Source organism: Triturus cristatus, chromosome 6 (assembly GCF_964204655.1).
Source record: "Triturus cristatus chromosome 6, aTriCri1.1, whole genome shotgun sequence".
Lineage (NCBI taxonomy): Eukaryota > Metazoa > Chordata > Amphibia > Caudata > Salamandridae > Triturus > Triturus cristatus.
Window position 1 is genome coordinate 359,227,709 of NC_140589.1, and position 27,151 is coordinate 359,254,859.

Here is a 27,151-nt window from a genome sequence, read left to right on the forward strand (position 1 = left end):
TCCAATTCTAAATTATTATGTACAGCTCTGGTCGGCATTCTATTTTCTTCTAATTTGTTGTAACAGTATTTACAAATACGCTGAACTTCACCCAATTCAAAACAATTTTCAAGAAATATATATGTGGCAAAATCCTTCCACTTATAATAATCTTCATTTTCACTTTTTCTATAGAGATCAACATACCTGGTTTGTTTTCTATAATGAGTTCTACGGCAACAAATACAAGTAATATTTGGTCTTTCATTAGAGATTTTTTCAAATTTTGTTATGTGATCATTAAATGTCTTACTTAAAAATGGTTCTACATTCTCTTCCACTTCTTCCTCATTTACTGTGTCCTTTTCTGCACTGTTTTGTTCAGGACCAAAGTAACAAAACTGAATTTCATCAACAACCTTCTCTACATCTGATACTGACCCACGGAACAGAGCCCTATTCAATTCATCTAACTTTATTGCTGGACTTTTAGCAAAATACAACCGTCTCACAAACTTTCTCATTTCAGTATGATGAACAGCCAGCATTCTAAAATGATGGAAAACACTAATACACACTTTTCTAGATAGACAAGCCAGAGAATGACCCTGCAAACCAGTATTCTCTCTCACTCTGCATGGATCTAGACTTTGAAGCACCTTAATCTTCTGTTTTACACTTTTTTTACTATATTCTCTTAGAAACTCACGAAATTTATCAATAGATTCCTGACGCACAGTGCAAATACTACTACAATTCCAAGTGTACACTGGGGCTTTAGGACGTCTCCCCATAGCCTCATCCGCCATCACTTGTACCTCATCTCTTGGAACCATTATCTCCTTCTCCATTATGCAACCATTTTTCACTTCGTAAGCACGACCTCTGGTGTCAACTGCATGCAGCAAACTATTACTTTGAAAATAGCTCTCTTCATTAAAAAAAGGTTCACTACTTGAACTATGCATCCATTTTCCTAAAAACACTTTGTAAAAGTTTGTTCTGTTCACTACTCTTTTCCTTTTGCTTTGTGATTTCAGTACATTAACCATTTTATCTAATGTACGCATCCTATTCAAAATTTAGCCTTTTGCTTATATTTCTTCACATCCTTTATCAAATTGGACATAACTCTTCTCTGAAACATTTTTCTACGTATCTCTTTAAACGCTGTTTTTCTGTTTAAGTTAATCTTTTTAGTTGCAGAAGGTATATTTGCATTAACTAAATTCTCAATTTTTTCCTCTCCTTTTCTATTGAAAACATTCTTTCCAGTACAGACATTTTGTACATTTTTCCTTTTTTTGAATATGTTCTTTAAAAAATCTTTTGTTTGCTTTCCAGAAGATTTTTTCTTTTTCCCAACATGAGCATCTCCAACTAACTTAGGTCCTCCAGTTGTCTTCAAATATAGCTTTTTTTTGTGGTCTTTCTTTACTCTGGATTTTGTAGGCATCTTAAATTTTGTTCACTGCTCTTCAGCAATACCTGAAAAAAATTTAAAAAAAAATCCTTTATTTTATTTAAATATATTACTACATTTTTTATGTTCTTTAGAAATCTTAAAATACTATAAACCCCTTTCCTATAAATGAAAATCACAATAACACCTTCACAAATTAAATTTCTAAAAATAATTCCTGTGTGCACACAAAGTCATGCTTTGAAATTAGACAGAAAACGAAATTTCTTTGCCAATTGCAAAGCATACTTTCTACTACTTTTTAGGCAAGTGAAAAGTACTTTTACAGACTGACACATTATGAATCCACTTTTCAGATTCTTAAAAAAGCACATGTCCTAACTGCTTTTTCAGACCAGCACCATGTGTAACCTGGGTGACTGACTACACTCCAGCAAGGGCAACCAGCCTTAGTGATGCTGAATGTTTTTGCATTACTGACTGAAACCTCAAACCCCACTCGCTTGTGAATACTGTGCATGATTCCACAGGGTAAGCAGCTGGGTGTGTGCTAAGAGTCTGCTTCTGCACCAAAAAATGGCTCCCCCTTTCCATCTAATGCAACTGTGAAATCACCAGAGCAATACGCAATAAATCTCTGCCTGTAATTCCTTTTTGCACACAGAGTCATGTTTTATATTAGTCACAAAACGAAATTTCTTTGCCAATTTGAAAGCACACTTACTACTCTTTTTTTTGGCAAGTGATAAACACTTTTACAGACTGACACATTATGAATCCACTTTTCAGATTCTTAAAAAAGCACATGTGCAATCACCAGAGCAATACGCAATAAATCTCTGCCTGTAATTCCTTTTTGCACACAGAGTCATGTTTTCATATTAGTCACAAAACGAAATTTCTTTGCCAATTTGAAAGCACACTTACTACTCTTTTTTTTGGCAAGTGATAAACACTTTTACAGACTGACACATTTTGAATCCACTTTTCAGATTCTTAAAAAAGCACATGTCCAAACTGCTTTTTCAGACCAGCACCATGTGTAACCTGGGTGACTGACTACACTCCAGCAAGGGCAACCAGCCTTAGTGATGCTGAATGTATTTGCAATACTGACTGAAACCTCAAACCCCACTCGCTTGGCGATACTGTGCATGATTCCACAGGGTAAGCAGCTAGGTGTGTGCTAAGAGTCTGCTTCTGCACCAAAAAATGGCTCCCCCATTCCATCTAATGCAACTGTGAAATCACCAGAGCAATACGCAATAAATCTCTGCCTGTAATTCCTTTTTGCACACAGAGTCATGTTTTCATATTAGTCACAAAACGAAATTTCTTTGCCAATTTGAAAACACACTTACTACTCTTTTTTTTGGCAAGTGATAAACACTTTTACAGACTGACACATTTTGAATCCACTTTTCAGATTCTCAAAAAAGCACATGTCCAAACTGCTTTTTTAGACCAGCACCATGTGTAACCTGGGTGACTGACTACACTCCAGCAAGGGCAACCAGCCTTAGTGATGCTGAATGTATTTGCATTACTGACTGAAACCTCAAACCCCACTCGCTTGTGAATACTGTGCATGATTCCACAGGGTAAGCAGCTGGGTGTGTGCTAAGAGTCTGCTTCTGCACCAAAAAATGGCTCCCCCTTTCCATCTAATGCAACTGTGAAATCACCAGAGCAATACGCAATAAATCTCTGCCTGTAATTCCTTTTTTCACACAGAGTCATGTTTTCATATTAGTCACAAAACGAAATTTCTTTGCCAATTTGAAAGCACACTTACTACTCTTTTTTTTGGCAAGTGATAAACACTTTTACAGACTGACACATTTTGAATCCACTTTTTAGATTCTTAAAAAAGCACGTGTCCAAACTGCTTTTTCAGACCAGCACCATGTGTAACCTGGGTGACTGACTACACTCCAGCAAGGGCAACCAGCCTTAGTGATGCTGAATGTATTTGCATTACTGACTGAAACCTCAAACCCCACTCGCTTGTGAATACTGTGCATGATTCCACAGGGTAAGCAGCTGGGTGTGTGCTAAGAGTCTGCTTCTGCACCAAAAAATGGCTCCCCCTTTCCATCTAATGCAACTGTGAAATCACCAGAGCAATACGCAATAAATCTCTGCCTGTAATTCCTTTTTGCACACAGAGTCATGTTTTCATATTAGTCACAAAACGAAATTTCTTTGCCAATTTGAAAGCACACTTACTACTCTTTTTTTTGGCAAGTGATAAACACTTTTACAGACTGACACATTTTAAACCAACTTTTTAGATTCTTAAAAAAGCACATGTCCAAACTGCTTTTTCAGACCAGCACCATGTGTAACCTGGGTGACTGACTACTCTCCAGCAAGGGCAACCAGCCTTAGTGATGCTGAATGTATTTGCATTACTGACTGAAACCTCAAACCCCACTCGCTTGTGAATACTGTGCATGATTCCACAGGGTAAGCAGCTGGGTGTGTGCTAAGAGTCTGCTTCTGCACCAAAAAATGGCTCCCCCTTTCCATCTAATGCAACTGTGAAATCACCAGAGCAATACGCAATAAATCTCTCCCTGTAATTCCTTTTTGCACACAGAGTCATGTTTTCATATTAGTCACAAAACGAAATTTCTTTGCCAATTTGAAAGCACACTTACTACTCTTTTTTTTGGCAAGTGATAAACACTTTTACAGACTGACACATTTTAAACCAACTTTTTAGATTCTTAAAAAGCACATGTCCAAACTGCTTTTTCAGACCAGCACCATGTGTAACCTGGGTGACTGACTACACTCCAGCAGGGGCAACCAGCCTTAGTGATGCTGAATGTATTTGCATTACTGACTGAAACCTCAAACCCCACTCGGTTGTGAATACTGTGCATGATTCCACAGGGTAAGCAGCTGGCTGTGTGCTAAGAGTCTGCTTCTGCATAAAAAAATACCTCCCCCTTTCCATCTAATGCAAATGTAAAATCACCAGAGCAATACCAAACAGCTTTCTGAGACCAACAACATGTGTAACCTGGGTGACTGACTACACTCCAGCAAGGGCAACCAGCCTTAGTAATGCTGAATGTATTTGCATTACTGAGTGCAACCTCAAACCCTAAAAGTATTCCTTATTTATACCAGTACACCTTAATTTATCGTGAAAATATAGTCCATATTATTTTACATGTTCCTCACATTTAAATTTCTCCCAAAACAGAAAATGATAAACACAACTTCAACAAAAGGAATTCCATTTCTATTATTCATTTCTTAATTTACCATATACATCCCCTCTCAAACTCTAAACTCACCTTTAAAATTAGTTAGTTGTGAAAGAAATGTGGCACTCAAACAGCAGATTATCAGAGCCAGGATCTCTGTTCTTTACACCTCTCTCCTCTCAGCATAACCAGATAATGGCAAACTTTCCCTCTCTTTTTCCACACATATACATGTTAATTTCAAATCTCAGTGCTTCCCCCTTTTTTCAAATGTAATCACACATTTCTATTGGTTGAAAACCAACCCTTTTCCAAAAGTACCCTTCCCCCAACTTGACTTCTGCCTAGTACCCTTCCCCCAACTTGACTTCTGCCTGCTACCATAGCAACAGCTCATGGAACACTGCTGTGTGGAGTTAGGTCAGAAGTTCACCAAACAATGTTTCATTTCCAAAGAGCAAGAGTGCTTGACTTTTCAAACCTAACAGCAAATCCATAGTACTGTTCTTTGGTAACACATTTTTCTGTACCAATACAAAACATGCTTCTATTAATTTACACATACAGCCTAGTTTTTATTGTAGAATGGTATGAAACAGCCAATCAGTTCTTTTTTTTATAAAAAAAATATGTATGCCCCCATTTCCAAACTGTCTTTCATTTCTTTTTACCATTCTACTGAATTACACCTCCTGAGTGCATCCAGTTCTCCTTTGAAGATGTTCACAGTATGGATTGTAGGGCACAGCTATGTCTTCTGGAGTGAAAAGTATGCAGAGAAAACAGATATGGTGAGAGACCTTGCTTTGCCAAATGTAGACATTAAATGGATTGGTCAGAGAGGGTTAAAGTGGCACCAATTGATGCCATTGGTGAAATCCTTCATGCAAATCCAACACCCTGACCTCATAATAGTGCACTGTGGTGGCAATGACCTAGGCACTTTGACTGGGGTAGGTCTGGAAATGCTTATGAAGGACACCTTTGCACAACTGTTTTCACTTTTCCCTAAAACTGCCTTTGTGTTTTCTAACATATGCCAAAGGCAAAAATGGAACTGGTCCAATCATTTCTGTCCACAGATTGACAAAGCAAGAAAGCACGTCAACAAATCTGTTTCTGCTTTCCTCCGTGACTATGGTATGGGTTCCATTTACCACAACAACTTGCGTTACGACATGCAAGACATTTATAGAGGAGATGGTGTGCACTTCACTGATGAAGGGAACAGAGTCTTCCTCTTGAACCTTAGACTCTGCATCGGTACTTACTTGTAGGTACCACTAAAAAATCACTTCATAAACACAACGGCTCTTTTTAGAGCCCCCTAATATCTAAACTCTTAAACCTGCATTTCATTTCTTTTATTTTATTTTTTTTCTACCGTACGCGTACGTTAAGCTTACCGTACGCGTACCCCACGATTTTTTTTAAAATCAATAAATGTTTTCTTTGTACTTTTCTGTCCTTCTTTGACCCCCTTACAAATGTTAGGGGGTCTGTAACTCTCTCCCTTGCCCCCTTTTCAAGATATCACTCTTTTTTTTCTGAGTGAAACACACGAAATGGCGGCCGCCGCTTCCTGGTTTCGACCGATTCGAATGTTTACTAAGATCTAACAACCAATCAGAATCGCGCTCGCGCACGCCACCGTACGCGTACGGTAAGCGCACCGTAAGCGTACCGTACGCTGGCTCAGATATATATATTGATTTAAAGGCTATTTTCTCAGAATCTACTAAACAGATTTACACCAAACCTACAAAAGGCACTTCCTTGCCCTGAGGACTACCTCTCTGCCAAATTTCAAGTAATTCTGTTCAGCCGTTCGGGCTGTAGCTGTGTCTAAAGGTCCTATGGAAAAATGCATGGGAAAAACGCGTTTTGGAACCCCCCTTTTATCTCAGCCCCCGCTTGACGAATCCCCCCGAGACTTTCAGGGTAGGAGCGGAGCATAGCGCCCCACCTATTTTGAAAAATTCGCGAGGATTCGTCAACCGGCGCCAAAGTTATTCAAAATAGAATGTTGCGGATTTCCTATGGAAACGTGGTCCTAACTATAACTACCTACTGGCGACTGCCAGTAGGTAATATATATATCACAAACTCCGCAGATGAGCAGCAGCAGATAAGCCTCGCCACTTCCACAGCACATACGGACATGGATGCAGTATGTCGCCATAACTTTTCGGCTTGTCAGTGCAGGATTCAAGTCAAACCATGTGACTTAGTTCCAAATGAAATGGTAAACATACTATGGCTCAATGCTATGAAAAGAAGTATTCGGCAATGGAAACTTATTGCAATATTTTGATCAACATTCCAACAGGTGACTTTATATTGTGCAAAAAACTGCCATTCATGTGCAAATTAGCAATTGTGTAAAATATAGCTGTTTACATTGTACATAGTCTTGGTACAATCTGAAAAGATTAAATTATTCAATATTCAGAGCCTGTAACTAACTCTTTCTCGAATTGCTAAAATTTGAATACATATAGGGTTAGTTCCCTAAGCATAATGTAAAGTGCAAAAATAGCATATAGGAAAAATGACAATCCTATTTGTGCAAAACACGCTTATGTAAACTTGCGACATTGGAATTACTATATTGCCAAATAATCATCGATCTAGTTCCATCAATACATTGTGCAAAGAAAGGCAGAACTTGTGCAAAATGGATTTTATTATTATTATTATTATTATTAATCTTATAAGGCGCATAGCTACCAAAAATGTTTCCCAGCGCCACTGCGCAGGAAAAAGTACAAGTAGCCAAGCTGTCACGAACCTATTGATTGAATAACCATGCCTTTAAGTGTCTACAAAAGTTACTGAAAACAGTTTCTTTCCTAAGGAATAAAGGAAGAGAATTCCAAAGAAGAGAACCTAAATAAGCAAAGGATCGACCACCCAGATGGGAACGTTTGATCCTAGGTACTAAAAACTTAGCCTGGGTAGCAGAACGGAGGGACCGCGAAGGAAAATAAGAATGAACAATGGTCTTTAGATATTGAGGGGCACTGCCAGACTTCACCTTGAACATATAGCTCAGGGTCTTGAACTTTACACAACTCTCGACCCTGAGCCAATGAAATTCACAAAGAGAGCTGGAGACAGGAGTCATTCGCGGAATCTGGCAAAGCAGCCTAGCCGCTGCATTCTGTACCAATTGCAGTCTGCGTTTCACATCCTTATTGGCTCCCAAATATAGGATATTGCCGTAGTCCAATCTAGATGTGATAAGTGCTTGGACTACCGTTTTTTGAGTGGAACTAGGCAACATCCGAAGGATCTTCCTGAGCCATTTCAGGATTGTGAAGCAAGTAGAAGCTACTTTTACCGCTTGCTGCTTTATTGAGAGTTGATTATCAATAATCCCACCCAGATTGCAAACTTGAGTGGCAGGTGTAGGGAGAGTCCCCATTTCAGGTGGCCAGTGCTGGGGGCCCCAGAGGTCTACATTCTTACCCAAAATAAGGACCTCGGTTTTCTCCCCATTGAGCTTCAATGAGTTAACCTCCATCCATTCAGCAATTTTCCTAATCCCTGTCTGAAGAGAAGATGATTCTGAAAGCCTATTTGCCGACAAAGAGAAGATTTGAGTATCGTCGGCATAGGAGAAAATAGACAGTCCTACTTCTTCAGCAATAGTTGCCAGTGGCTTAACATAAATATTAAATAATAAGGGACTCAAAATAGAGCCCTGGGGAACACCATAGGGAGATAAATGAGTTTTCGACGCTGCCTCAGATGAAAAAACCTGAAAGGTTCGGTTGGTCAAGAAATCACTGAGCCAGCTGAGAGCTGGACCAGCAATCCCCAATGAACGCAAAGCCGTCAATAACACCGGATGAGACACCGTGTTAAAGGTGGCACTTAAATCAAGCAGAATAAGCGCCGCTGTCTCCCCAGCGTCCAGATGACCACGTAACTTCTCTGTGACCCCCAAAAGCGCTGTCTCGGTCGAGAAGCCTTCCCAGAAACCTGACTGCGAAAGATGTCAAAATTTTGGGGTAGCAACAAATTTAGTTAACTGAATGTTAATGTGTTGTTTCCAAAATTTTGGAATACACTGGAAGCAGAGAGATAGGAAAAAAGTTAGATAACTGCTCTGGGTCAGCATTGTTTTTTTTTAAAAGCGGGAGAACCATAGCGTGCTTCCACTCAGCAGGTATAGTAGATTCACTAATGGAAGCATTCAGTAACTCCATGAGCACTTTCAGTGTAGGTGCATCCAGTTTTTGCATAACCAGAACAGGAAATACATTTTTGGGTGAACCAGACCTGAGGCTATATAAGATTTGCTTAAAAGTGGTGACATTAAGAAGTGCCCAATTTTCAAGTAAATAGCTAGAGTGTCCATGATTATCCTTCAACTGTTCCGACGTTTTAGATGTCAAAAAAGTATAGTTATTTGACACTGGAAAAGTGTCTTATTTAGTCTTCAAAGCAGCATAGATTTTTTCTATTTTGTCAAGGAAAAGCCAGCCAGATTCTCGCATTGAGTTTCAGTAAGAGTAGGAGGACTAGGAAGGTTGTCAGTGCCGGACAGATTTCTAACAACTTTAAACAAGGTTTTGGAATTATTTTGTACATTTATTATAGTAGTGTTCACAAATTCCGCTTTGGCAATATTGCACAGAGAATGATATGCTCGTATTGTTGTTTTGTAGGCGATCTTAGAGTTGGCAGAGTAATGCTTCCTTTCAAGTACTTTACATTTACTTTTTTCTTGCTTTAATTTCTCCGAAAACCAGGGGGCAGGGGGGCGATGCTTGTTTAATTTTTTCGTAGCGAGAGGAAGACATATATCAATAGATTTTTCAAGCCATTGTTGAATGTTTTGCATATCAGCCAAAGAAATCTGACTAATGTCAGGCATATTTTTTGCTAAAACCTGGTTGAGATCTTCCAGATTCAGCTTCCCCCAATTTCTACCTTTGACTTTGCCACTCAAAACAAAAGTGGGAGGGTGAGACAAAGTTTGCTTAAAACTAAAACCCGTTAAGTAGTGGTCTGACCACGATAGCGGGAGAGCTGGGGAACACTCAATGTTTAAAAGATTAGGAAAAATAGGGTCAAGTAAATGCCCAGCTAAGTGAGTGGTGCCTGAGTTGTGAAGTAAAATATTCATTGCCGCTAAATCTGAGATCAAAGTAGAACTGACCCTGCAAGTAGAGTCATCCAGATGCAGATTTAGATCACCCAAGATGGAAAAATTGGCAGTATTTAAAAGATAAGGGGTCATTAAATCGGGAAGGGCAGCAGCCCATAGACGAGCAGGCCCGGAGGATGATAAATTTAAAAACCCGTAAAGATGAATTGGGGGTTAAGGGTCAATCTAAATATAGAGGAGCATCACAGCCTGAAAAAATTAAATCTTCAAATTTACAGGTATAGGAGTTTTTATAAATAATGGCAATGCTACCACCTGATTCCTCTTTCCTATCCTTCCTCATTATGTAATTAGCTGGGAGAGCAGTAGCTATATCGGGTCCAGAGCTATCCTTTAGCCAGGTTTCAGTAAGAAACATGGTGTCTGGCAGCTCATTAAGCAGTAAACCAAAGTTCAGGGCAGACATGTATGTAAGTCCTCTGTGATGTTCAATCCTCCTGGGTGCTTGGAGTCCAGCTGCAGAATATATCTAGTTTCTAGTTTGCGAAGCTTGGACACCCTGTCTCCCCCTCGCCTACTTGTGGCTACCGCATCAATTACAAAGTATTTTAGGCCCTTATTGTTGCTATGATGGCTATCCTTAAAATGCCTTGCCACAGGATAAGTATTGTCCTTATTGGCTATTGCCCGAAGATGCTGCAATATACGCTTGTGCACCGCGTGTTTAGTACTTCCCACATACTTTAACCCGCATGGGCACTGAAGTACATAAACTGCAAATTCGGTCTTGCAGGTAAGCACTTTACTGATTTGGTGATCTCTATTACTAAAGGCATCCTTGTAGGTTTTCATATTGATGCCATGAGTGAATGACTTACAAGTTTTGCATTTATAGAAGCCTCTATTTGTTTGGAGCCATGAAGTTTTCTCAATTGTTTCCGGACTGGTGTTAACCAACCGGTCGTTCATGGACGGGGCCTTGCTAAAAGTAATAGAAGCTCTCCGAGGCAGGGAAGGACCTATGACTGGATCACTCAGAATTGTGGGCCAATTGCGGTTAATGATTCTATACAGATCTGAATGCTTTTTGCTGTATCCAGTTATAATTCTGAAAGGGCTTGGTTGAATTGTTAGCCTGTCAACAGTTTCTGAACTGGCGGGTGTTTCTGTGTGGCTACTGGTTTATAGGTGTCGAGGTGTTCTTGACTGCTAAACCTCATGGATTTGGACAAGGCGCTATCAATGATATGTTCTGAATACCCCCTTTCCAGGAACCTTCGTTTACTGGCCTCTTGATCTAACTTCAAATCTTGTACACTGCTGCACACCTTCCTTAGACAGAGCATCTCCCCATACGGAATGCTTGTTATTAAATGCGCTGGGTGGGCGCTGCCTGCGTGTAGAATTGTATTACCAGCAGTGCTTTTCCTAAATAGCCTTGTCTCCATCCTATTGCTGCTAATAAACACTTCTGTGTCCAAAAATGCGGACTGGCTCATAGTTGCAGCGAATTGCAGATTTAACTCATTAGCATTGATTTCAATGATAAATGCCTCAGCCTGTCCCTTATTTCCCCTCCACACAACAAACAGGTTGTCGATGTAGCGCAACCAAACTATCAAGTTTTTATCAAAGACAGCCTTATGTTGGACTTTGAGGACCAGTTCCTCCCAAGTGCCCATATGTAAACAGGCGTTGCTCGGGGAGAAACTGGCCCCCATTGCCATGCCTTGTAATTGTTGATAAAGCAAATTGTTATACATAAAGATGTTGTTATGCAGACAGTGTTCCAACATTTGAAGTAACATTTAGCTGTGATCCTTAAATTGCTCAGACCTTTGAGATAGATAATACCGCACTGCAGACAGCCCATCTGTGTGTTTGATGCTGGTGTAGAGTGATATGACATCATGAGCCAGCATCCGGAGCCCTCCACCCAGGTGACCTGCTGTATTTTCAATAAAAATTCACCTGTATCTTGTACATAAGAATCTAAAGCTCTCACATAACTTTGTAAAAAGTAGTCAATATAAACTGAAGTTCTTTCCAACAACCCACGCCTGGCAAAAATAATCGGCCTGCCAGGCGGGTTGTCCAACTTTTTGTGAACTTTAGGGATGAAATAGATAAAGGGGGTTACAGGGTTATCAATCTTGAGGTATTTAAATTCATCCTCCGAAATCAATCGTTTAGTTTTCCACTTGGTCAGTTTTTGATGGTAATCCTTGTGTGTTATTATCATTGTTGCCAGGTTGATACGGTCATAGCATTGTCTGTCATTGAGCTGCAGATAGGCCTCCTTATCATAGTTTGCACGCGTCAATAAAACAATATTGCCTTCTTTATCGCTGCCTCTGATAATAATATCTTTTTCTTTGCTCAGCTTTGTCATGAGCGCCTCGTATTGTTGCGTTTGCTTGTCATATTTGCCGTTCTGATTTTGGATCTGTTTCTGAAGTCTCTTCAGTTGTGCTGTAACATTCTCATGAAAAATATCTATCGTGTCCCGGGGCATTAGGGGATTGAAAGATGATGGAGGCTTGAACGGGGTACTTGGGGCTATTTGTTTTGTAGGCAATATTACTACCTCTGATCCCACATCTTGCCCTGGGAATGTGCCATATACTGCCCCTTCGGTTTCCCACATTTCTATTATTGGCATGGGTGTACCTGAGGGTGTGACTTCATTCATAGGTTCCAAATTATAGGGTATTGGATTTTTGTTAGCCTTCAGCATGTGATATTTGTGCAACATTATCTTTCTCACTGCTTTATATACATCCACCCTGGATGTGGTGCAAAGGATAAGCCCAGTTTTATTATTTTTTTTCATCATCTGTGTGTTCTATTGGAGTCAGATTGGCGATAGTGCGGTTAATGCCTCCGTCTACTGTTACTTCTTTGTTGTCCATTGGCCCCCGCCTTTCTTTTTGTTTTGATAGGTTGTGCCTCTTCCTCGCTCTGTGCCTCTGCCACCATTTGAAATTTGTAGACTTTCGCTGTAGTTTATTTGCACTCTGGGCCGGAGGGATTGCATCCGTTCGTGACATAAAAAAACAATCTCTTCCCCAGGTGAGGGTTTGGCTAACTGACCCAGCGCTTCTCCACCACGAAGTTCGGATTCCGACTCGCTGCCTCCTACTGAACTCATGTCAGATAGTGAAGTGTCCGTTTGATCTTTGTTTCTATTAAACACTCTAGGCTTAATCTGTGTTTTCGCTGCGGGACCACGTAGGACATCGTACTTTTTACATATATATACAAATGTATATATGTATATGTATGTGTGTATGTATATGTATGTGTGTATGTATATATATTTTTATATATATATATATATATATATATATATCTTTCCACAGTTTGTCTCCATACAAGTGCACTCCTCACCGGGACCAATATAAAGCTCGGCAGGACAAAGGTAAGTAGGTTTCCTCCCAAATGTTAAATGCTCAACGCGTTTCAGAATTAATTTCCTTGATCACGGGCAGCAGCATGATAGAAGATCTCACGAGACTGCATTGCACTGTTTTTTCATCCGCTTTATTAAATCTCAAGTGAGTGTCACATATTCAACAGTGCATGCTGGTAAATACAGTCCCAAAAGTGCAAATTTCACTATATAATGCTGCTTTTAATATCATTAAAATAACTCACACCCTTGATAAGGTGGATGAGACCATACGCCTTCGTCCTGCCAACATAAGAGCATCCCAGGAGTCCGCATGGCTTTGCAATCTCAAAGCCGCAGACCCGCCATATGTAGCCAGCAGTGGTGCTCTTACGGCCGGACCAGCCATATTTATACCTTTCCACAGTTTGTCCCCAAGCAAGTGCACTCCTCACCGGGACCAATATAAAGCTCGGCAGGGCAAAGGTAAGTAGGTTTCCTCCCAAATGTTAAATACCCAACGCGTTGCAGAATTAATTTCCTTTGATCACGGGCAGCAGCACGATAGAAGATCTCACGAGACTGCATTGCACTGTTTTTTTCATCTGCTTTATTAAATCTCAAGTGAGTGTCTCATATTCAACAGTGCATGCTGGTAAATACAGTCCCAAAAGTGCAAATTTCACTATATAATGCTGCTTTCAATATCATTAAAATAGCTCACACCCTTGATACGGTGGATGAGACCATACGCCTTCGTCCTGCCAACATAAGAGCGTCCCAGGAGTCCGCATGGCTTTGCAATCTCAAAGCCGCAGACCCGCCATATGTAGCCAGCAGTGGTGCTCTTCCGGCCGGACCAGCCGTATTTATACCTTTCCACAGTTTGTCCCAAACAAGTGCACTCCTCACCGGGACCAATATAAAGCTCGGCAGGGCAAAGGTAAGTAGGTTTCCTCCCAAATGTTAAATGCCCAACGCATTTCAGAATTAATGTCCTTGATCACGCGGGCAGCAGCACGATAGAAGATCTCACGAGACTGCATTGCACTGGGAGGAAACCTACTTACCTTTGCCCTGCCGAGCTTCCATAGGAAAAGCCTTTTTTGATTTGCTAATAACTTTGGCGTCATTTGACGAATGTTCGCAAAATTCTCCCAAAGAAAGGTCTATACAGGTCAGCTGCTACCCTGAAAGTTTGGCGGTGATTTGTCAAGTGGGGGCTGAGAAAAAAGGGGGATCCCAAAAAGTGTTTTCTCCATGTTTCGATAGGAAATTTTATTTTAATTCTGTTCAGCCTGAACTGCTGAACAGAATTACACCAAATTTGGCAGAAAAGGTAGAGCTTGGTTCAGAAAGTGACCTTTTTTTAAATGGTGTAAATCCGTTCAGTAGTTGCTGAGAAATTAAAAAAATAAAAGTAAAAAAATCAATTTCCCATAGGAAACTTTAGCCAAGGCTACAGCCCGAATTGCTGAACGGAATTACACCAAATGTGGCAAAAAGGTGGTGCTTGATTCAGAAAGCGACTTTTTTTAAATGGTGTAAATCCGTTCAGTAGTTGCTGAGAAGTTAAAAAAATAAAAGTTTTGATATTTGGGGCAGCGGTTGGTTTGCGCACCCTCCCTACCATGCCCTTCACTGGCTGCACGACCACGAGCTTCACTGTGATTGGCTGCCAACACTTCAAACCAGAAAGTCTTGGCAGCCATCTTGTGACTCAGTAGAACTGAGTCACAAGAAAACAGTCGGAAAAAGATTAAAAAAGAAGAAAAGGGGCAGGGTACAAACACCATGACCCCTAATCCTGCTCAGGGGGTCCCACAAGGACCTCCAGGGCCAAAAATGATTATTTATTTTTGTAAACGTCGAATGCGCGTTGGGTGTGCGCCTCCGGACACATTTTTTTTTTTAAATGAAGCTGGGGGGCTCCCCCACTTCATTGAAATGAGCCCCTGGGTGGACCAGGTCCCGGGGGCAATCCAAAAATGATATTGTGGGGGCCTGCGGGGCCTCTGCTGCCCTGGGGACTGCCACCTCCCCGGGGCTATGTAAATGAGGTGTGGGAGGGCACACGGTCCTTCCTCAGCCCCGGGGACCGCTACCTCCCTGGGGCTTGTTTTGTAATTATTGTGGGGCGTCCGAGGTCCCTCAAGTCCCGGGGATTGCCACCCCCAGGGCTTTAATTAAATATGCAGAGGGGGCCTCTTGGGCTCCCTGAAACCCAACACCTCCCCGGGGCTTTGAAAATAGAGGGGGGGGCCATGCGGCCCCCCTTCTGGAGCCCTTGATGGCCCTGGGGACCGCCACCATCCAGGGCCGGCTCCTGCAATGACCTGTGGAGCCCACCCCTGGGACACTGTTGTTTGCTGTGACAGGGTGGAAGCACGCCTCGCACACAGTCATAGCAAGCCCTGGTTTGCTTAGTTGAAGCGAGAGGAGGAAAACCTGTTTGTGCTTCAATGGGGCAAAGCAGGATTGCTTTTGGGCAAGGGTGCACTTCCCTAACGAAGAGGCCAGGCCCCAGGAGATGGGTCCCCGGGGCCAGAAGTGGACAAGGCAAGGGGGACCACGCAGGCCCCCTTCCTAATGATTAATAAAAATATTCAATTATTGGGCATGCCCCGGGTGATGGGGTCCTCGGGGCAAATATAAATTAATGGAAGTGGACTGTTTTTTTAGAAAAGTTTGGAGTGGCGATCCTAAGGTGGAGCTCAGCATGGCCTCCTACTGTGAATGTGCTGGGTGTGCGGCTCTAAGCGCTATCCCGTAGTGTGATCACACTGGGTGCACAGCTCTCTGCGCAGCACCCGAGTAATTCACAGGTCTTTAAAAGACCACTTACCCATATATGAGGCTTTGTTGTGATTTCACCTCTTCTTAGAGCCCCTGCATCTCCACCCTGCCTATGACTGGAACCATTAGCCCTCCCCCTGAATTTTTTATCAGCCTCCCCCAAAATTTGGCTCTAGTTGCGCCCCTGAGTGGCATACGCCGGCTCAGCCCACTCCGCTTACGCTTACAGAATTCCGTAGATTCTATCCGCAGGATGTCAATGATCCAGCTGTGGGGCTGGGAATATCTTGCAGACAGCATTCTGGGCTTCTTCTGAGGCTTGGTTTGCAATCCTGATGCTCCGCCGGGGTTGCCACTGGTTGGCAGCCAATTAGAGCCAAGCTCGTTCTGGGGGGGTTAGGTTCCGCCAACATATGTACTTATCCAATCACTCCGCCAATCCCCAAGCACTTATAAATTCACTATACACTCTTCTTGCAGTACTCTAATCATCCAGTCTCTAACCATGTACTCATAGAATGACCCAGACAAAGTTACATAACCAAGGTCTTCCCCACCGTCAGAGGTAACATGGTTGTGTGCGCAGTCAACAGCACAATGTAATGTGGTAGGGACCTGGGCCATCATGCATACATAATGAACACACGGGCACAGTTAGATAGATAGTGGAACTGGCTACAGGCACGTGTGCTCAGCACCTTTTTATCACCAGAGGTCACATGTTCAGTGACATCTGTGCTGGATGCATGTGGGGTGAGTGTAAGCCAGCCCTCAGGGAATGGTTGGTGCTGGCAACAACTACAACAGTGATAATTGGATCACACACAGAGATTCAATCATAAAGGGTCCATGACTTGTGGTGCACTGAGGTAGGGGCACCATAGATGAGTGTGCTGATGTGAAGAAATTGTTAATGTCCTTTTGGGATATTCCTGCTGCATGAGGTGACATTGTTGCATCTGGTGTCTACAGCACGAAAGTCAAACATAAAGGGTCCATGAGTTTTGATGCACAGAGTTAGTGGCACCTGAAGAGCTCAGCATGTGCGCAGCCAGCGATGATGGCGTGTCCTTGCAGGACAGGATTGGATTGGATATGTGTGAGACCTGCTGACCGCAGTGTAGGCCAGAGGCAGCGATCAGCAAGGGCCTACAACTACGTGGTGTTGACTTGTGGTGCACTGAGTTAGTGGCAACAGTGGCGCTCAGCGTGTGCGCAGCCAGCGATGATACATAGTTTGGGCGGGCCGCACTGGGAGCAATGTCTTTTGCCTAATGAATTCTGCGTCAATAAGGCCACGTGGTGGTGACTTGTGGTGCATTGAGTTAGTGGCATCAGAAGCATTCAGCGTGTGCGCAGCCAGCGTTAATGCGTGGCATGGGCGGGCCGCACTGGGACCAATGTTTGTTGCCTACTGGACTGCGTCATCTGCAATTGTGACTCGATCTGAATTGTGAGCCCTGCTAACCACAGTGTAGGATGGAGGCAGCAGTCAGCAAGGGCCCACAGCCACGTGGTGTTGACTTGAGCTACACAGAGTTAGTGGTACCTGAAGCACTCAGCTTGTGCGCAGCCAAAGATGATGCGTGGTCCGTGCTGGCTGCACTGGGAGCAATGTCTTTTGCCTAATGAATTCTGGGTCAATAAGGCCATGTGGCATTGACTTGCAGTTCAATGAGTTAGTAGCATCTGAAGCACTCAGCCTGTGTGCAGCCAGCGAAGATGCGTGGTGTGGACAGGCCACACTGGGAGCAATGTCTTTTGTCTACTGGGCTGCGTCATCTGCAATCGTGACTGGATCTGAATTGTGAGCCATGCTGTCCGCAGTGTAAATGGAAGGCATTAGTCAGCACAGACATCGAGGAATGCTTTTTGTCACTTCTTTTTGACAAAATACGAGGACATAGAGTACAATTCTCTCTGCAATTAATAAATCAAGACTAAATTCAAATTGTGAGCCCTGCTGACCGCAGTGTAGGCATATGGAACAAAAGATGAAATATGTATGGAAATATTGTCAAACTATGTAGGTTTCAGGGACGTTATAGTTAGTTGTCTACTGGACTCTGAAATTAATGAATCAAGACTCAATTTTAACTGTGATACCTGATGACCGCAGTGTAGGCTGGAGGCAGTGGTCATCAAAAGCCCACAGCCACGTGGCGTTGACTTGAGCTGCACAGAGTTAGTGGTACCTGAAGCACTCAGCGTGTGCGCAGCCAGCGATGATGCGTGGTCCGGGCTGGTCGCACTGGATGCAATGTCTGTTGCCTACTGGACTGCGTCATCTGCAATCGCGTCTCTATCTGAATTGCCAGCCTTGCTAACAGCAGTGTAGGCCAGAGGCAGTGGACAGGGAGGGCCAATAGCTAAGTGGCATTCACTTGAGCTGTACAGAGTTAGTGGTACCTGAAGCACTCAGCGTGTGCACAGCCAGCGATGATGCGTGATCCGGGCGGGCCGCACTGGTAGCAATGTCTTTTGTCTAATGAATTCTGCCTTAATAAGGCTACGTGGCAATGACTGCACTGAGTTAGTGGCACCTGAAGCATTCAGTTTGTGCACAGCCTGCGATGATGCGTGGTCCAGGCGGGACGCACTGGTAACGATGTCTTTTGCCTAATTAATTCTGCCTTAAAAAGGCCACGTGGCGATGACTTGTGGTGCACTGAGTTAGTGGCACCTGAAGCACCCAGTGTGTGCGCAGCCTGCGATGATACGTGGGCCGGGGTGCCTCACTGGGAGAAATATCTCTTGCCTACTGGACTGAGTCATCTGCAATCGCGACTCAATCTAAATTGTGAGCCCTACTGTCTGCAGTGTACATCAAAGGCAGTAGTCTATACAGACATAACTCTGCGGTGCTGTGCCTCTGGATTTGCAGGGGGCCTGCGTCGAGGAGGCCGACGGTCACGGCAGCGACCTCATGGCAGGGTCAGGGCCGCCGCTCTGGCAGACGTGTTGGCCTTCCCACGTCCCACGTCCAGAGCCCCGGCCTATTTATTCACACCCCTATGCTGGAGTGGCGTACGTTGGACCAGCCCACTCCGGTTCTGGTTCTGCTTACGGGGGGGACGACACAGCTACATGACCGAGATCTTCCCCACTGCCTGATGTAACATGGTTGCGTCCACTGTCTACAACAGGACAAGCACCAGCAGTATATGTACACATGGAGAGGTCTGTGCTATGTGTAGTGAGGTCGGTCCAGCACATTACTGTGTAGTGAGGTCGGTCCAGCACATTACTGCTACACTTGGCATTGTGTGCATTGTTATTGATGGGTGACTTGCCTCCTTCACACATACTTGGTTCCCACGTCTCCCAACATTCAGCGATTGTGTGCCTGAGGGGCCATGCCGTTTTGGGAAGGTACGCTATTCTGTTTTGCGCTGTCTCGGTGGTAGTGGGGGGGGGTGGTCCGAGGGGGAGGTCCTGGGGGTGGAGGGGGTGGTTTTTGTGGCCATCTTGGGTATCGGAGCTGCATGGTCAGTAGCTCTATGGAGTGTGTTGGTCTTCAGATGTGGTTCTGGGCTTGGCTCCCTTTCAAACTGTGGGTAGTTGTCCTGGTTTACACCAGTAAAAGGCAGATGTTAAATTCCTAATGCTAACACGTCTTATCGCCTATTTTTGGATCGCATCGCAAATTTCGCTGGTTGTTGAAAATATCGGGAATTGGTGTTTTCATGTTTTTTTTTGCACGGGAACACCTATCCTGCATATCATTAGCATTAGTTGTCGCTCTCATTGGTGGAGATATCGGCAGTTTTCACACGGTTGAGAATGGGATGATAATTATTTTTCTGCGGTAAAGTATCGATAACTCAGCGATAAGTTCTTGAGAATACACCCCATTGTTTTTTTGGTTTTTTTTCGTCCGGATTCGTGCACCCAGCCGCTTAAAAAAAAAATAGTAATAATTCTTTGGCCCTGGGGCTTTTTGTTGGATCCCCTGAGCAGGTCTAGGGGGTCAGGTTGTTTGTACCCTGCCCACTTTTCTTCTTATTTCATCTTTTTTTTGTGATTCGCATGTAGATACAACAGAGTCCTAATTAACACCAGGGTTTGTTTTAGAGTCACCCTTTAACCAAACAGTTGGGACTTATCGCTGAGTTATCGGCAGTTTAGCGCAGCAAAAGTGGCGAAATAATTATCGCCCCATTCTCAAGTTGGTGCACACTGCCACATTGCCCACAGGCTGACGGTACCAACACAGCAGACAATCAACATCGTTACACAGGCAAAGCTGCTGGCTGTGCTGCACTTGTTGGCCTCTGGTATCTTCTAACTAACAACTGCGAGAGTCGGATGAGTCTCACAGCCAGCCCTATTAAACTTCCTCACACGTCTTGGATGCACGTCTACAAAAGCAACTTAGGGCCCCTGCATCTGCACCACCCACTCGTCCCAATTCGTAGTATACCTGCACAACCAACCCCAACCCCAGCCATTGCTTGACGCCTCTGTGTTCCAGATCCAAGATTGTAGTCACTGAAATGGGGGTGCGCCAGGTCATGAAGTCTAGTAGTCAACAGTAGTGGAAAAACAGTACTTCATTAGAAAAACATACTTTTTTTTTCTTTTTTGCTTATAGAGTGCCCGAATCACCCCATAAGGGTATCTCCGCGCTAGGACTGCCTAAATTAGCTGATGAGGGACGATCAGAACAGCGAGGTTTTCAACAATTTTCTGAATTCCAGGTAATCCGTGCATTGACGCATGTAAATGGGGAGTTCGTTCCTGTAGTGTGGGGCCAGATGGCAAAAGGCCTTACCACTTTGGCGGGATTTTTTAAAGCGCAGGACTCGGAGCAGGGCTTTGGCTCCAGAGTGGAGGGGTCTGGAGGGAACATAGTTAACAAATGCATCACTTAGGTAGCTGGGGTCTAGGCTGTTTACAGCTTTGCATGCCATACAGCAGATCTTAAATTTGATCCTTTTCCGTATTGGCAGCCAGTGTAGTTTTTGAAGCAAAGGGAGTGAAGCGGTTCTAGAGGGGGAATTGGTCACCAGTCGGGTCGCAGTGTTCTGAACCACTTGGAGTCTGTTTAAGGAACTTTCATTGACTGAAATCAGCAGCTCAATACAGTAGTCCAAGCGGCTTAAGATTAGAGCCTGGATCAAGGTTTTCCTGGTTGATAGTGGCAAGATGGGGGAAGACTCTTCTGAGCATGCTGAGGCTGTGGAAACAAGCTCCAACGGTGGAAGAAGCATGATCTCCCAGTGTGAGTTTGTGGTCCAACAGAATTCCAAGGTTTTTTACCACCTGTGTGGGACATGGGGTAGGACCTAATTCTTCTGGCCACCACCTTGGGGACCATTTCACAGTGGCTTTGTCAAATAGCATTATCTCCGACTTAGTAGCATTAAGTTGAAGAAAATTGACGTTCATCCACTCCGCTATGGCCTTCATTCCTTCAGCAAAGGTGTTCTGAATATTGGAGTTGGATTTGTCAAATGAGAGGAGTAGTTGGGTGTCATCAGCGTAGGATATGGTAATAAATCCCAATTTCCTCAAAAGTCTCGCCAAGGGAGTAACGTAAATCTTAAAAATGGTGGGGCTCAGACATGAGCCCTGTGGTACTCCCTTGGTCACCCTGGTAGTCAGTGAGCGGAATGGGCCTAGGTTAACGGTCTGAGTTCTGTCGGACAGAAAGTTGGACAACCATATCAGTGCATTTCCTGTGATGCCTATGTCTCCAAATCCTCTAAGTAGAATCTGGTGGGAGATAGTTTCGAATGCCACGGAAAGGTCAAGCAGCACCAAAAGCACTGCTTGACCATTATCTAGCAACATCCTGATGTTGTCCGTGACTGCCACCAGGGTGGATTCTGTGCTATATCTGGGTCGGAATCCTGATTGGGAGGGGTCCAGGCAGTTAGTGGATTCAGTAAAGCCTGAAAGGTGTTTATTAATGTGTTTTTCCAAAATGTTGGTGTGAAGGGGAAGAAGAGAAATGGGGTGAAAGTTAGTTACGTCTTCCGTAGAGATTCTAGGATTCTTTCTAATTGGGAGGATCTGCGCAGCTTTCCAATCCAGGGGGAGGGTGCCTCCCTTGTTGGAGCTTTCTAGAATAGAGCAAATGGGGCCGGCTAGTTGTTTGGACAGAGTGGCGGCTACTTTCGCAGGAATGAGGTCCAGTGGGGACCCTGATTTAGCGCAACTTAATAAACCTTCTGTCTCCTCTGTCGTGAGTAACCGGAAGTTCTCAACATGTGAGAGATAGGCAAGGCTGGTGGGAGATCAAACTCGGGATCAGAAATTAACAACACAAAAACATCAAACAACGAGTGACATTGCCAACGGGGAACATCAACTTGTGGATCGAAATAACTGTAGATCGTCCTGGAAATCCCATAAGTCCGTATTCAGAAGTCTGTTGGATAAATGAAGATAGTGGTGAAGCATTAGTATGGTCACAAAGGTAATATGGTACAATGTATTGCACTTGGACAAACCAGAATGCTTACAGATATGATCAATCCTGCACAAAAAGACCATAACAGAAGTTTGTGTGGTTGTAACCTTCGTAGGAAAGAAAAGGAACGTTACAACCACACAAACTTCTGTTACATTCTCATTATGCAGAATTTATCACACCTGTAAGTATCAGGGTTCATTTCAGCTTGATACACATGCATGTTCACTTCACCTAAACTGCACAGAAACAACTGGAGACCAAGCAAGGTAACCACGCCATAGCAGCCTTCCTGCATGTGTTGGGGGCAACTGACTGCACACATGTACTAGTTGTGCCCCCTGCCGACACTGCACCCAATCACCGCAACAGGAACCACACGCATTCCAATAATGTGCAGGCAAAACTGGACCACCGGGGCCTGTACACTAATGTTGTCGCAAACTTCTCAGGCAGTGGGCATGATTCTTACATCTTTCGCAAGCATCCCAGCCCTGGTCCCCAGACCAGTCCGCTGCCCAGCGATGACTGCCCAACCCTATGCACCCAGACCTCATTGCTCACCTGCCGCCACCGGCGTGTCTCTAAGAGGGCCCACCACGTGCCGTAGAAACCTCCTCAGCCATCGCTGGATTCCGCAGCACAGACCCCCAGCACAGCCTGCTGCACTGCGCTGAGGAGTCATGTCTGTACAGCCAGCTGCCTTTGGTGTACACGCTGTCCTGGCAAGCTTACAATTCAAATCGGGTTGTGATTGCCAGGATAGCGTATAGAGGCCACGCATCATTGCAGGCTGCACACCCGCTCAGCTCTGGTGGCAATAACTCAGTGCAGCTCAAGTCATCGCCACGTGGCGGGAGGCCTGTGTCGGCCAAAATGCCTCAGCTGCCACCATCTCTGTGCACCTCAACTCATCGCGACGTTGCGGGAGGCCCGTGTTGGTCAAAGTGCCTCGGCTACCACCAACATAATAAGCACACGGATACACCCAGATAGAGAGTGGAAATGGCGTCAAGCATGTGTGCCCGGCCCTTTTTATTGGCAGGGTCACATGTCCTGTGACGCCTGTGTTGCACGGGTGTGGTCTGGGTGTAAAGCAGCCGTGAGGGAGTGGCTGTGGCATGCTGACAACTAGACATGTGATCAGCAGATCACTACAGGGAAGACCTGGGACATGTAGCATTGTAGTTCCCTCCCTGTAAGCGTAAGCGGAGTGGGCTGGCTGAAACGCGCATCCTTCTCGACTTTACCAATATGGCGGTTTGAATCCGCACACCCAGCGAGATAGGTACACGATGGGTCCGCGACTCCACTTGTGGGAGGTCCAGGGTTCCTGACGATGGCCGCGGTCGGGTCGCGGACGAGCGCAGACGGGCTTGCCTTTGAGCCTTCGGCGCACCGGTGGCATGCCTGCAGCACTCGTCCGATGCACGAACGCGCAGTGGCCACAATTAAGTAGGGGAGGTGGGAGGGAGGAGAGGCTGTTAGGCGGGAGCTGGTATATTCAGGGGGGGAATTCTGGGGGGAATTCCGGGGAGGAGGGGCCGCAGGGGCAGCAGCGGCGAAAGGAGAAACTAACAGGCAGGCATGAGAAAATGAAAACAGTGGTGGAATTAGAGTAAGACACAGATGGGCACAATAAAAGTGGCACAACAGGGAAAAATTAAGGAAAAAAATGGCTGAGAAAGGTTACGGTGGTTGCAGGCAGTCTGGTCCCAGTTGGAGCGGGGAGTGGACAGCAGCTGGTCGGGGTCTGGAGGCAAGAGACGGCACAGCAGAGCTGCGGGGAGAGAGTGGACCTAGACTGAGGGTCAGAGGTCTTACCGACATGGTTACTTACACAACAACTGATAAACCCACAGAGGAACTGATACACTCACTGGGATATGTACTCATAGTAATCTTTATTTGAATGCATGGAAAACATCCATAAAAGCATAACAAACATCAGACACCATTATACAGTACTGATCCTAAGATTGAAGAAGACTGGCATCATTAATTAAAATGCACAAACAGTGTTAAAACTTAAAAAGACCATTCTTGTTAGTTAAAAAGTCTAAATCATCATGTGCTGGGGGGAGTAAAAAACTTCCCAGCTCAGAAATGATCCATCATTCCCTGAGCCTGGGTTTGTAACATTTAATTTACCCCGGCCCATGCACATCGAAAGTACAGTATTGTATTGTAGGGCCCAGTCCCCCAAACCCTACATCTGGTCTTGTGCACAAATGGACTGTTCTAATTAAAGTTAGGATACAAAGATACAAAATGTTACACAAATCTGGTCAAATTTAAAATATGACAATGAAATTATTGTGTTACGCAGCCCTTAATTCCACCGGATACTCATTTTGATATTTCTAAAACAATACAAAATGTAATACTGTGCATTCTAGCTCAGTTATATGGTTAATACCATATTCTTTCTAGTATAAAAGACCGACCATAAGAATGACGCCATTCTGCAGCATATTTCGAAGGTAGGTAATGTTTGCAGATATAAATATGCAGGGCAACATTGGGTAAAGCCATGTGGTTTTAGTGTTGTTAGAATATATCTTTTCCGTAGGTGAGTGTAAAACATACAGAAGAGGACCCCATGCATTGTATCCTGAGGCAACAAATTATCCCAGGGACAGTTAATCAAATTTGCTGCCCAATTGTTCATTTTTGGGAGACTGACTAGTCGATGAAAGATGTCTAGTCTTAGGCGGGTTAAAACAAATCAATGTCTACCATGCAAAGCTGATTTGAAGTAGGGTTGCATATTAAAAGTAGTTAAAATTAATTGATTCTTTGATACACTTGGCTTAAGAGCTTCAAGTGTCCATCTAAGATTATCTAAATGCATCAACCCTTTCTCTTTGCTAATGGTACAAAGGATATCTGGTCTTTCATAATATTCGCAACAGCCCATGTCATGGAAAAAGTGTTGAACATACGCTAACCATGAAATTCTTGTGTGCAAGCTCAGTTTTAGACAGTCCCCAATGATTGCTTGGTTCAACACTGTTTACTCCGAAGACCAGATTTTATGCCCGAGGAGTATTGGTTGCAACTTTGTAAAGTCTGTAACGTGTTGTGCCACCAATTCCGCATGGCTAACATAGACTGATGTACTTTTAGGAATGGCGAGTAAGTATCTAAAAAATTCATTTTCCACCGTTTGAATGTCTGTGAAGTTTCTGTACCCTAACAATCCTGCCACATATGTAGCTATACTCAGACACTTGGCTTTATACATTTTCATCATTGCCTCAGGGGGATTTGTGCCCAAGTGTTTTGCAAAACACCTGAGAGCCATGCAGGATTTACTAAATAGTAACTTCCTGTTGGCAATGGCTTTATTCCACAGACAATCTCTATCGAATAAAACTCCCAGGTAAGTGAATGTATTAGTAAAGCAAATGGAGGTGTCATCTATTCTTATGTCTCTACATTTTTTGCTTCTCCTGCCACATTTCGTATTAAAAGTTTTCCCTAGATTAATTAGGAGGCCAAGATCATTCGTATATTCTGAAAAGTTAGACAGCAGGGACTGGAGGGCTAAGGGTGTTTGAGCCATTAGAATGGCATCGGCAGCGTAGAGGAGGGCTGGGACAGGGCACATTCCTATTTGTGGTAAATCTTTAGTTGATGTTGCAAGTACCCCCCTACACTGTTAATGTGTAATGGGAACCGTAAAAAAGGGGCCAGGACGCATTCCTGGCCACCAATCTTTCCACACTAAATGCTTCAGTGCATTCTCCCCTGCAGTCATATCTAACCCTGGATTTGCAGCCCGAGTACTAGTCCCTCAGTGAACTGATGATTGGTGCCTCTACCCCATGTCCATCAGTTTTTGCCAGAGCTTGGAATGTATGACACAATCGAAAGCCAAGGATAAGTCGACAAAGGCTGGGTATAGATTCCATTTTTTAACATGGACATACTTTCCAATTAACATATTTAGTTTAAAGCTCTGGTCAATTGTCCCAATCCCCGGGCGGAAACCATATGGTAAATCTGGCAAGATGTTTTGCGATTCCGCCAAGTCCTGCAACCTTTTTAGGATTACGCGCCCTGCTACCTTGACAAGGGAATCAAGGAGTGAGATAGGTCTATAGCAGGCAGGATTGAGGCCGTCTCCAATTTTAAAGATCGGGACGATGATGGACTCACCCCAGGTAGGCAACTTCCCTATTAAACAACAGGCCCTTAGTACCAGGGTTAGCGCAGGACCCCAAAGATCGATATTGCCCTTGTATAGATCAACCGGTATTGCATCAGGTCCCGGTGCTTTACCACTCTTGCTCTCTAGAATAGCATTTTTATCTTCTTCCAGTGTGAAGGAGGTAATGGAAGAAGTTTGAGGTAGAGTGGTATTTTCAGTATAACTATGGGCAGACTCGGGTACTAGTAATGTGTCAGGCAAGGCATAGATCTTAGAAAAATGACTAATCCATTCTCCCTCCTGTATGGGAGCTCCACTCGGGGAGCTTCGGGATTAGCAAAAGGTGTAGAATTAATTACCCACCAAAAGGCTCTATTGCAATTACTGGAGCTTGCTTCCTCTAGGTGCTCCCACTCCTTCACTCTTAGACCTGAATTTCTTAGTTTTACTGTCTGCTTATATTCAGCTCTACATTTATGAACTTCTATGGGACTTCTGGGCTTTTTGTGTAATTTCTCTTGTAGTCTTTTGAGTGTTTTGGAACACGATGAGTCGAACCATCCATTCTCCTTCTGTTTGGCCTTCTTACTCACAGCAAAGAGACCCTCTTTAATACCGTCTGTTATTGATAAAAAAGCTGTAATGATT